At 34.8% G+C, this 9,980-nt stretch overlaps 1 pseudogene; it reads right to left on the bottom strand.

Moving 5' to 3' along the window:
* Positions 1 to 7,855: 7,855 nt before the first annotated feature.
* LOC100617543 (E3 ubiquitin-protein ligase RNF125-like) lies at positions 7,856 to 9,647 on the bottom strand (annotated as a pseudogene).
* Positions 9,648 to 9,980: the final 333 nt, after the last annotated feature.

The following is a 9,980-nucleotide window of genomic DNA, read 5'->3' as shown; positions in this document are numbered from 1 at the left end:
TACTTGTCTCATTACAAATCAGTACAAGCCCTGCAGATACTCGATGAGCATAGCACATTGATGATCAAAGCTTCTGAGCTCAAGAGAACACTAAATCCACGTGTACCACTACACCTCAGCAGCCACATGGCTCAGTGAGTAGAATGTCAGGCCTAGAGTCAGGATCATTCATCTTCCTGAGTTCAAATTTGACCTCAGGCACTTACTAGATCTGTAATTCTATGCAAGTAACTTGCATCTGTTTCTCTCAGTTCTTCATCTATTAAATGAGCTACAGAAGGAAATGGCAAACCACTCCAGTACCTTTGCCAAGAAAGACCCGACAAGTGGTCATAAAGAGTTGGACATGACTGAAAATGACTGAACAACAAAAACAGCCATTACACCTGGCCCTAAAGATTGTTATTAAATCCCTCTTCTGCCAGCATTTCTTAAAGTTTTTAGATTTCAGTACTTCACTTTCTATTTAAACTCTTTAAGGTTTAGTTTCCTCAAATAGAGATAACCACAACTCTAGTGACAGAATTATAAAGTTATTCTGATGGTTAAATGATACAAGGATGTTAAAGTACTTTGAAAATCCCGAGACAACAGGAAAATATGAGCTATATTTAGAGCTCCTGGAATACAGCTTTTATAGTCAGAGGACCTGAGTTTGAACTCGGATTCTGTATCATATTTTTGTTACTCGATTTATTATCTGAATACTGAGGGGGGTTTTCAGATAAGGTTCACATTGCTTCTAGCTCTAAATCATATGACCTTCAAAAATGAACCTTTATAATAAACTTTCTCCAAATTCCTTACCTTTTTCCTTGTTAAATTGTAGAAACATAGTTCTCTAATACACATTCTAAATCAGTTGATTATTCGTTTCAAAGTTTACAACTTACTCTTCCCCACCAGACCCATTATTCTTGTTAATGATTGTTTCTCTGATTTTTCAAGGTCCTTGTGAATTCTAATCTATTCTTTCAAAATGTATGCTCAACCTTCCAATTAGATCAGGGAAATGGAAGGTAGAAGGTGATCTATTGGGAGACAAGGACAATCATAATTCTAGTTATAATACCATGTCACTTAACCTTGACACTGAAGTGGAGAAGAGAGCAGACATAATTTCCCAGGAATGACATTTAATCTACCTGATTCTTCCCTTCAGGCTCCATAGAGTTCAGCAATATTTCCCTTGGTGTTACTTTCCCATAGCATTCACTTATATTTTCTTTAGAGCAGTATATATTTAGGCTGCCTTTTTAAAAGATGAGCATGAACAATGCAAGATTAATGTTTTAAGTTTTGTTTTTCCACGCTAAGAAGAAAGACCATGGATTGGAAAGAATTAATAGAAATCCTATTATTTGCAGGAGCAGAATGACTCAGTAGAGATAATTATGTTTCTATTTTGTAATTCACAGGATTCACTCTCCTGTAACCTCCAGAAGAAAGCAAAACAAAAACAAAACAAAACAAAACAAACAAACAAACAAAAAGCCCTGGGTTTTCTTTTACCCTGATTTCCAGTCTTTGGCTTATTCAGTAAACATAAAATAATCAATAAGCATTTTAAAGGCAACCTTTTTGATTCTTTGCTAGATTCTTGAATGCAAATGCAAAAATGAGACAATTATTAAGGGAAAGCAGCATATTATACTTAGAAAACTACATTGTCACAGGAGAACAATTGTGAAAATATGCAAAATAATTGCACAGCAATGCAGAAATGTTAATGTTAATTATTGGGAGTGGGGGTAGTTTCTAAAAATGCAGCTAAGTGGTACAGTGAAGAAGGTTTCATACCTGGAGTAAGGGGGCCTCCAGTTCAAAGCTGACCTCACATATTTAGTAGCTGTATGACCTTGTGCAAGTCAGTTATCTTGTCTGAGTTTCCTTATCTGCAAAATGAGTTGCTCAAGAAAATGGAAAACTACTTCAATGTCTTTCCTTAGAAAAACCCAAATGGGATCATGAAGACTTAAACATAACTGAAATGACTGAACAAAAACAAGGGTTCAGAAAAGGAGTATTGAAGGATGTAGCACTTGAGCTAAACTCTAAAGGAGCTAAAGTGCTAGAGACAGAAATGAAGAAGATCATTGTGTTCAATGGGGAGAGATTTCAAAACCATGTAGAACAATGATAAAATGCTATATATTGCTATATATAATGGTAATAGCTAGAATGTAGAATTAGTCTGGAAATACATGAGTTAGATTTGGAAGACTTTGAATGATCAACTTGAGGGTTTTATATTTTAAGCTAATGTCAAAGGGGAATCACTGAAACTTATTTAGGAAAGGAATAATCTTACCAGATCTGTACTTTTGAAATACACATTAGGCAGCTGTTTAGAAGACTTATGAAGGAGAGAGATTATTTGTAGGCGAATCTAGGAAATGACTATTGCAATTAACCAAGGTAGGAAGAGCCTGATTTAGGGTTTTTGCTAGATTATTAAAGAGAAGAGAATGTAGAGATAAAATATAAATCAGGTTAAATTAAGATTTTACAAATTAGAGTTAGGGAAAATGAAGATGAAATGGCTTCTGGGCATGAACTGAATGACTATGAAAAGAAATCAGGCAAACAAAAAGATAAATAAGTGTAATAATGAAAATTAATATTATGTCAAATGTAGTATTTAGAAATTGGTTTGGAAATAATTTAAAAATTGTTGTGGTTGCTATTTATAAAATAATTAACCCTTAATTCATGAGTATGATATTAGATTTTAATAATTTAATTTTAATATAAATATAGTTTAAGAAAGAAATAAGGAGGGAATAAAATAGAAAAATATTTACTCCTAGCCTACCACCCTAATCTTACCAGCACACAAGAGTATCTTCTGTCCTAGCCACCAATGCTGAATCACAGAAAGATCCCCAACGAAAGATGTCCAGAGAAGAGCCCCTCCTCCTCTATGGTCTCATATTTTATAATAGTCCTCTCTCTCCATATCACTTCCTTTCCTTATGTTCTGGTCTATTATATCTCAGGAACCAATCAAATCTCTCCGACCCAGACTTCTAACCCTATGTTCTGGGTCATGCTCCTAGGGCTGGCATGGGATGAGAAGAAAGTTTCTGATCCTGGGAGAAAGAGGATCCCTTTACACAAAAGGAAGTTAGTAAGGTGGGTTTAGAAAGAAAGACAAATTCTATTTTCAGCATGTTGAATTTGAAATATCAGCATAGTATTCAAGAGGTGATATTCAAAAGGAGTTGGCGATACTGGAGAATTGGATATGATGATATGGGTCATTTAGTCATTTGCTTAGATAATTGTTGAATATGCAAGCTGAAGATATTACCAAGAGTTTAAAGGTATAGAAGTGGTCCTAGGACAGAGCCCTGTGACTTACTGAAGGAAATAATCATATACAGCCTAGAAAAGAGAAGATTCATGAGAGGTATTTGAGTTATTTTTTAAAGTATTTTAATATTGTCATATGACACTGTTAGCCGTGTTTTTGGAACCCCCAAGTTTGCCCCTGTTTCTTGGGAACTTGCCTTAAGGGAAGTCCCAGCCTGACTTGGTCTCAGACTGAACAATAAACCTTAAAGTACTTAATGATCCTCCTTTAGGTAAGATTAGGATATAATAAAAATCTTAAATCCCCTTTTTGTCTTAGAAGTTCTTTCCTTTCTATCAGAAACCTCTTTCCAGGTAGCCCAATCCCTTACTAGAATCTCTCCTTTTGTATCCATTGTAAAGCACCAGTCTCTCCCTGATAATCCAAACTGGTATTCCTCATTTCCTTGTGGCCATTGTGAAACTAATCAATATTATTTCCCTATTCTCTATTCCCTAAAAGGGTATATAAGACCCTCAAGTTCTGTTACTCTTTGAAAAATCATCTTTGGCAGTGTGTTTTCCCAGAGACACTATTGCTAGAGTCCCAGAGATTTGACTCTGTGTGGAGACCAAATCTTAATATCATCTCTTGTCCTAATTAAAGATTTGTTCTTTCTGATCACTTTAGGGGTTCTGTGTTTTTCAAAGTTGACAACACATGAATAAGATTTGTTCTATTTGATTCCAAATGATAGAACCAGATGTGATGAATAAAAATTGTAAAGAGTCAAAGGAGCAAATTTAGACTTAAGGGAAATTTCATACATTAGCAAAATTTCACAAATATGATTTCCAAAAATTGAATGTGCTGATAGGATAGGTTTTATGTGGCCACTCTCTATGCCCACTCCAGTCCTTCTTTGTAGGACATTATGCAAAGACTGGAGGAAGACTTGGCAATTATATTCCAGTGATAATTTTTCACAAAAAGATTGAACTAGATGACCATTGAGATCTCTTCAGGCTCATAAAGACTCATTCACACAGACACAAAGGTTATGGGCCAGAAATGAACTTGCATAATTCTGAGAAGAATTAATCACCAAATAAGAAGAGATCTTTACATAAACTTGGGGAGGAAAGCATTCTGATTAACCATGTGGAATGTTATAAAAATGTCAACAAGAATAAAAACTTAGGCAAAATCTTTGGATTTAGCAATAAAGAAATCATTATTGACCTTGGAAAGGATAATTTATATTAGGGATATTCTAGCTATCCCTAATGAGGTAGAGTTGAGACTTGAATGGGAAGGTATATGACATATATATATATATATATATATACATATTATATATACTTTATATATATGACAATATATACATATGATATATATTATATAGAAATGTTTATATACACATTTTTTTCAAGAAATTAAGCTATAAATGGGAAGACATATTTTCAGGTTCAAGGGATGATTTTATTTTATTTTGTTTTGCTTTGATTTGAGGAAGATTGCACGTAGTAAGAAAGGAGCCAGTGGATGAGAAGTGATTAAAAATTAGGAAAAGAGAAGAGGTAAGATAAGGCAAATTGCTGAAGGATATAGCATACATAAAGAGAGGTAATACATGGAAAATGATGGACACTTGTTGCTTTGTAACTGGAACAAAGATTCAGATGTTGAATGATAATAAGGTGAAGTGCGTAATATTATGAACAAGAGGGAACTTAGTTTCACATATCTTTGGAAACAAAAAGCTGGTACTATAAAGGACATAAAATGCCATGCAGTACAACTTACTCATAAAGTTTTGTTTAAGTCTTAACTTCATAATGTGAATAGATGAATAGCTTGATATGCAATTTATAAGCTCACACATAAAACTCTAAATTACTTTTAATTTTACTTAATTTTTCTTTAAAATATTTAATACCTTCACAAAATGACTGATATGGGGAAGCTTTTTACATGATTTCACATGTGCAATCTCTATCAGATTACTTAATGTTTCAGGAATGGTGTGTGGCAGAGAGTGGAGGAGGGGGAGTAGAGAAGATGGGAGAAAATATTGAACTCAATCTTTTTTTTTAAATGAGTGTTAAAATAATTTTTCATGTAAGCTGAGAAAAATATGATTAAATTATATTATTATTTGATTACTATTTAATGTAAACTTTTCATAGTAAATTAGGGATATTTATCTATAATTTATTTTTGGTATTTTATTTCTGTTTCAGATATCTGGGCGTATTGTATCATAAAAGTCCCGTACTCCTCCCTCCCCAACTCTCCATTTTTCTAAGTAGTTTATATAATAATGATATAATAATGGAATTGACCTTTCTTCTTTTCTGACTGAATGTATATTAAAATCATCTTACATGATCCTTCTATCAATTTTACAGCTTTTTAAAATCTCATTTCTATTTTACATCTTTGTTTTCTGTTACTCAATATCTTTATGTTTTTGTTTTTACTTTTTTAGTTCTGCTGATATAGCTTATAGATTTTTATAAGAATTAAATCATTTCATCTTTGTATTTCATTTTTCTGGTGAATAATTGGGCAAAACACTTTTTTGTTCATTTCTACTATTATTTATTTTTTCATTTTCAATATTAAAAAAGGGTGGCTGAAGCAGTCATTGTGGAGTGTTTAAAGTTTGGTCAGGAAAAAAAAAAGATGCCAAAGTATTGTCAACTTCATCCCAGACCATTGCCAGTTGTTCTGACTTTTATCTTGCCATTGGTATTTGATAACTCTGGATGAGGGAATGAAACTTATGACTTCATGGAACTCTTACCTAAGTCCAATTCATAGGCAAGTCAAGACATCACCGTGTGATGTCATTAGTCCTCTTTGAAAACAAAAGATTAGCATCATTAAAAATAACAATGAAGGAAAGCTCATTAAACCATATACACACTCATATTATATATATATATTATAGTAGATAAATATGCACATGTATATTATATATACATATTTGTGCATATATATACATACTTAATGAAAGCTTACTATATTTTTTTAGGTTTAGGAAGATCATTTATTGAAAGTCAGCATTTATGAATAGATACATCTTTTAAACAAAAGCAATTATCATGTCATCCTTTGTTTCTCATAAGACATCATTACAAAAGAAAATCAGTAATTGCTGATTTTTAAAATTCTGATTTTTGTTGAGGAATGAAACAAGAGTGGATCTCTTTAAGACATTTAGCACCTCTGTATTTATGGCCACAAACCATATTGTTATCATCTTTCATAAACTTAATAATAAGCTTACTTGCCTAATGCATCTATGATGGTAAGTTTTATCACTTACATCAGAGCAGTGTGACTCTGTAGGCCTCAGAAGATGAAATTCTAGACCTGCCTCTATCATTCATTAATGCTCAACTTCTATCTCCAACCCACAATCTGGTTTGACATAATCAGGTTGACATATCCTCATAGAGGATACATCCTAGCTTAGATTTTACATAGGGGTGGGTTAATTTGACTTGAAGAAAAATAGATAATTTTCTTTTCTAGGTTGTCCACTGGGCAGCTAGGAGTACTGAATTGCCAGAGTGACATTATTTTAGATGTTAATGACATTTTTTCTTTGTTGTTCCCATCATTCTCATCTCAGATGACTAAGTCAATTTAATACTTACTTAACAAATTGCATGTTTATGATAAATCTGGAATAAAACTCTAGTTTGGACTCCGCTAAATGAGAAACATGTAACACAGAAGGCTCATTAATAACCAATTCTTGATTTGAAATCAGTGGTAAAAGCATGATGAAAGGAGATCTGAGGCACAATGTAGATGTTGGAGGTCACCTGAAGCAGGTCAATTAAATTCAATCTTATAAAGTTTACATTACAGGACTGTCTTTAAAAAATCATGTTATTAAAAATTTGGACTTTGTTAAATTTGAAGATGATTTCTCCACTAATCTGAGTCTAATGGCTGATTAATATTGTCATAGTGCTTTAATAATTTATAGCATACCTTCACATGTATCCTTTCATTTGATTCTTTCAACATTGTATGAGGTAGGAAGGTCAGGTATTGTTTATACCCATTTTATAGATGTGAATACTTAAGCTTAGAGAATCACCTAGACCCAGGTTTCACAGAGATGGTATGCCAAGCTTTGTCTTCTTACTCCTAGATCCAGTGCTCTTATAAGGATGCCACTCTGCTTGTAGTATAGATAGATATTCAACATTAACACTAGATGTTACTATCTTTTCCTTCTCAAGTAGAGTGGTATCAATAGAAAGATCACTTAATCTGTTTGTTTTAAGAAGGAAAAAGCATATCACTCCTGTATCTTTACCAAGAAAACTTCATGACAAGTATGGTCCAATAACTGAACATCAACCATAATAGAAAGATAAGAGGTTAGGAGGCTTTGGGGTCTTAGCTCTGTTAAGAAGAATCTTAGGCAAGTTAAAGTCACTTTTCTATGTTTCCTTTCATGTAAAAGAAGGGGGGAGGCAGGTGGGTTCTTAATATACTGAATCCATGGAAAAATCTTTTCTCCTCCTAAGAGAATTAGGTGCTATTTGAATGATTCATATATTCTAAAAGTGACTAGTCTAGGACTCTTTGGATCAGAGCTTCTTCTATTACCTTAAAATCAATTAATTCATCATAAAAAATTGTGTCTCTGGTTTACAGGTGCCATATCAAACTGTCACTGGAGTTATATGACTCTCCAATAGGTATCAAATGACAAAGTGGACAGAACTCTGGTCTCGTTTCTGATCTGTGATTCGTGAGACCATGGTTAAGCAAGCTATCTTCATCTAATTCTATGAATTTTTAAAATCTCCATCTTGCTTGGTCTAGCACTCAAAATTGTGGACACCCACACTACACGGGCATGTGCTAGTCAATGACAAATCAGAAATAACTAACTGCCCACCTGGGTTGTCCTAAGCCAAGCTTGAGCCACCATTGGCACTTGTGAGGCACAGGAAGTGAGGTAGGGAATAGCCTCTGGAATTCGCTCACTTCTTGTGGACAGGACTAGACGCCAGTATGTTCTAGGAGCTTGAGGACGGAGGAAGCCCACAGACAGCTTCCCTTCAAATCAGTCACGTGAGTCAAGGACTGATTTTCTTCTCTACCTTGGCCCTTTGGGCCTAATCTTCCTCTGGCTTGGCCAGAGGTTGAGTAACCCCTTCCCTTTTCTCCTCTCTCCTTCTCTCCCTCTCCCTTTTCTTACTCCCATTGTGATTAAACCACCATAAATTCCATTCTGACTTGAGTGTTTCATTTTAGGAATTTCATAAGTAAATTCATTGGCGACCATAGTTTTAATATTATAACAATCTTTAAAGGTGATATTTCTCTCCACAACAATTCTCTCTCACAAAATGGATATGGAATATCTTGTTATTTCTCTAAGCTCTTGAAGAGGTCCATATTTTTCCATATATTTCTGACAAGTTCTTATATGAGCTTTCATTTCACTGAGACATACCTGAGTGTCACACTCTATGTAGTTCTGGTATACTGCTTTCATTTTCTTCATGATATCGTAAGTGGGTCACTTCATAGAGCGAGTCTGGACACCCAGAATTTCAATTATTGGAACCGTGATTTATTAATAAAAGAACAAATAAAGAATCTACCAGCTGGGACAGACTTCCCTAGTGAAAGCTGTATCAGACTGACATTATAGGATATCTTATATAGGTTACAAGATACAAAGTTAATCCCTTTCATATACAGGTTCTCATTTGACAATCAAACAAACCTTATCACAAACACAGGCATGTGTAGTCAGAGATAATATTTAGATTATCCAGGGGTTGTTAACTTTTACAGGTACCTTAACTCACTTGTCCCTAGTTTGCTAAGTGCTATCTTGCATTCCATCCTGACCTCTTTGATATTCCTGAAATTCCTTTGTTTCTTGCCCTTCCTAATTCTCATCCCCAAGCTAAGTAGAGTCTGGTCTTCTGCCTGCATAAGCAGCTTGTCCTCCTGGGGAGAGGAAAGCTGGGTCAGTTCCCTAAAAATGCAGGAAGGGATTGATCTGCTTTATCTACTTCAATTTTATTATCCTCCCCTATTGGGAGAGAACTCCTTCTGAAGGAAGATATGCCCGGCAATAAGAACAAGTCCACTCACTGTTCCTTAGACTTGTAGAAATACAGGAATGACATAATACGTGGCCACAGCAGGTCCTTATGGGCTGATGCAGGACTTCAAGGCAGACAGAGCAATCAAAAAAAGTAATTGGCAGCTCCACTTTGCTCCTCCTGGGCAGGGATGATGGGGAGGCCAGGGTGGCCGGGGCTGCTAGGCCTCTGTCACTGTTTAGTGAGGAGTCCATCGCCTCTCTCCTTTCTTACTGTAAAGATAATTTTAGCATTGTGACTTAAAATCTAAATTTAATTGGTTGCCAGGGAAAATCCCAAATAATAAAATTCCCATGTCAGCTGGAAATTTATGGTGATTTAATTGATATAGTGGAAAGAGATTGAGAAGAAGTTAGAAAGAAAGGGAGTAGGATTTCTCCTGCCTGGCTAGTGCCAGAAGGAAGACCAGAGGCTCTAGAAAGAAAGGAGGAAGAATCAGCCTGAACTCCAAAAGGACTTAGCCAAGCTGTCTGAGCCTGAATGAGCTCAAGGACAAACTCACCTACAAACCCAGAAAAAATAGCTGC

Source organism: Monodelphis domestica, chromosome 2 (genome assembly GCF_027887165.1).
Source record: "Monodelphis domestica isolate mMonDom1 chromosome 2, mMonDom1.pri, whole genome shotgun sequence".
Classification (NCBI taxonomy): Eukaryota; Metazoa; Chordata; class Mammalia; order Didelphimorphia; family Didelphidae; genus Monodelphis; species Monodelphis domestica.
Note: the sequence above shows the minus strand (reverse complement) of the source record. Positions and strands in the feature narration are given on the sequence as shown.